We start from the raw sequence: 3,191 nt of genomic DNA, 5'->3' as shown, positions 1-3,191 counted from the left end.
AAGGTAAGTCATTGTCATTCTTTTGGCCATCTTTTGGTTCGTTAGGTTAATATCTTACTTTCTAGACAGGGTTTGGTATTTTAGTGGTAGGCCACTTTATTAGTTTTATGAGTTCTAATTAATGTTAAATTAATACTTTTGTCTCATTAAAACAAATAGTTTAGTGGCTACTTGGGAGACGGGGAAGATGGGGCCTTTTTTTTGTTCATGTTGCGTCCTAGGCACCCTTAGACTGGGGCGTACCATTTGGTTAGGTTTCCAATTTAAAATGTCTGCAAGTGAAAGTATGTAAATGAAAAAAACTACAAAACAATTGTTAAAAAAACTGCAACATTTATGAGATCTATTCTGTTATTGTGCTGAAGTGTTGGATATAAATTGTCAGACAGTAAGAACCAAGTACAATGGTAGAAAAGCTAAGTACATTTACTGTGCATAAGTACAAATTTGAGGTATATGTAAGTTCTAAAATAAGATGTTTTATTATAAATTAAACTACCCAACAATATATATTCCAGTTGAAACATTAGCTGATTAAACACTGGGCTGATTGACAGAACTCTTTGGATCGTTTCATCCGTTTTCTAAAATGTGAGGATTTTTCTTCATTGAGTACTTTTACTTACATTACTGTAAGTACATTTTCCGTATGGTATTTACATACTTATACTTTATATACATATACATATTAAGTAACATTTTCAATGCAGGACTTTTACTCATAACTGAGTATTTTTACAGTGTCTTAACAGTTTATTTACCAAAGTAAAGAATTTGAATACTTCTTCCACCACTGGCCCCTTACAATTAGGGCTGCACAATATGAGGAATATTTCTATTGCGATTATTTTGACTGCTATTGCGATATGATTTACAATATTGGAAGGAATGATCATTTTTGCATCAATATTCTCTGTCAAGTCGAGTCAAGTGTGATTTGTACCAAACAAAGATGTTTTCTTTAGTCTGTAGGACACAATCTGTAGCCTGGGACGTCTCTGTAGCACCACAATACTTGAATGGTTAGACACACATTTTGCCTTTAACAAATACTGCACCCCTCTGCGATTTGGATATTAGACTAGTACTTAATGCAATTTTGATAACATTGTGATTAACTCTGCAGCCCTACTTACAATCACAACTCAAAACCCGTATTTGAACATTCAACACTATTGAAATGTCACTTTACTCAAGCCCATGACTCATGATCCTACCATACCTGCCAAGTCAGCACAGATAGTATGTACTACTATATCTGTTAAGAGTTTTATTCAATCCAAGCACAGATATTGACTCGTATTACTCGTATAATACTTGTATTTGGCCAAAGTGCTTTATCCGTACCGGATACTTGTTTCAGCCGAGCATCTCTACCAGTCTCAACACACAGAGCGTAATACGTACCACTATGAAGTCAAATGTCTCTTTCCTCTTCAATTTCTTTTAAGGTAACAGATCTATACCCACTGCCAGACAAACTGTCTACACTACGAGGGACAGCTCTACTGACAAGCTGTTGTCCCAAGGAAGATAAAAGTTGAACTTGAACTTTGGAACAACCTACCCAGGGAACTACTTAGGCTACCTAATATGAAAGTAGCCTTACTAGCTCTCTTACTTAAGCAAATGTATCCATGATTTATATGCCCCTTGATTTTTCTCACTAATGCAATCCATAAATGCATTATTTTCTTATTTCATAGACATAGAAAATCCACATATGCTGCTGTTTTTCTCTATGGATAGTCAAAATATAGCTTTTTGGTTCCCATGATGTTGATCATTTTATAGAGTTTTTCAAAAGTATTGCTTAAAGACCCAGCCATATGTTCTGCACGCTACTCACAGTTCTTTTATTAACTGCTGCAAATAAATCAATCCAAGTCTCTGTCAAGTTAGAGTTGCATTACTGGTTTTATAATGTTATTCTAGAAAAAAAAAACAGCAGTCAAAAACCGCAAAAGCTGTCAGATAAAGAAGCAGTGGAGTACAAAGTGTAATATTTCACTGTGAAATGTAGTTGCGTAGAAGTATAAAGTAACGTTACCTCAAAAAGTAACGTTACGTGAGTAAATACACTTTATACCGTTTATTCCACTCCTGGTTGAATACCTGATATCAGCATATTAGAGCCAGGTTCAGGGCTCCTTGAATAGAGGTAAATAGAGGAGTGTATTTAACAATGTATATCAACTGCGTAACAACTTAATAGAAACACAGCAGCGCGCGACCTAGCTAACGTTAACGTTCTAGCTTTTTAGCTAGTTCAGCGACTTTTAGTTTGAGGCATAATGTGCTGAATGATTCAGGCAACTTCTTTTGTGACTCGTTACATCTCTGAAAAGGCGGAATAAACTGTTAAGAGAGGTCGATGAATGTCGGAAAAAGGCTACACTACGACTCACTTGTCTTTTGTCGAGTTGGTTTTGACAGTTTCCAGTTTAGCTAACCCAGTGGGAGAGGACTCTGGATTAGTGCGTGTTTCCATTGGCTCAAAAGGCTGTGGGCGGGACTTCCTTTATAAACCTATTCTAAATAGGGACAAACCATAGACTGTATCTATACTGACCGTGTATGGGATAAACCTATTTTATGGGACAAATTGATGAGTGAATATCATAGACAGTTAAAGAAACTGTTCAAGCCAAGAAAAATGAAAGCCATTAAAATGGACAATGAAGGGATTAAGATAATGAAAACTTGGTTGCCTATGAGAAAACAACTCAACCTTTTTTACTCTGTATCCAGACCATTGAAAATGGCAGCTATTCCAAATTTCCTATCAAAATATATAATGGCTTCAGAAAATGGGCAGATAAAGCCCTTAGAGACCTTAAACTGTTGTGGATCCACTTTTTATGGGGTTCAAAGGTATGTGACAAATAAGAAGAGGGAGACCACACATAGTATTTAAGACAACGCATATTAATCGACAATTCTGTAAATGTTTCAGTGTTAGCCAGCTGTGGTCCTTTGGCCAGGTGTTTTGAGCCAGCTAAGTAATATGTAATAACTGGCGCTATAAGACTTTGATCCATGAAATGTTAGGTCTCAGTTCAGGCACGCACTTTTAAATGGTAGCACTTCCTGTTTTGCTTAAATGATTAATAATATTTTTATTTTAAAATACAGTATATATGTGCTTCAAATAAACTTATTAACCTACACCTTATTCTTGTTTAAAATCA

The 3,191-nt window shown here is 35.6% G+C and overlaps 1 protein-coding gene and 1 long non-coding RNA gene across 4 annotated transcripts in view; one reads left to right on the top strand and one right to left on the bottom strand.

The window, feature by feature from the left end:
- thnsl2 (threonine synthase-like 2) overlaps positions 1-2,492 on the bottom strand; it is a 13,433-nt gene extending 10,941 nt beyond the window's left edge. Inside the window, exon 1 of one of the 3 annotated variants that reach the window (XM_032539244.1) lies at positions 2,409-2,492. The gene's annotated coding sequence lies outside the window, so the exon portion shown is untranslated. The remainder of the gene's footprint in view (positions 1-2,408) is intronic. The other 2 variants (XM_032539242.1, XM_032539243.1) reach the window with 2 other exon arrangements.
- The window catches only part of LOC116704073 (uncharacterized), a 19,967-nt gene that overhangs the window by 16,486 nt on the left and 290 nt on the right, over positions 1-3,191 (top strand). The window lies entirely within an intron of this gene.

This window comes from Etheostoma spectabile, chromosome 16 (genome assembly GCF_008692095.1).
Source record: "Etheostoma spectabile isolate EspeVRDwgs_2016 chromosome 16, UIUC_Espe_1.0, whole genome shotgun sequence".
Lineage (NCBI taxonomy): Eukaryota > Metazoa > Chordata > Actinopteri > Perciformes > Percidae > Etheostoma > Etheostoma spectabile.
This window is presented reverse-complemented; position numbering and strand designations above follow the sequence as displayed.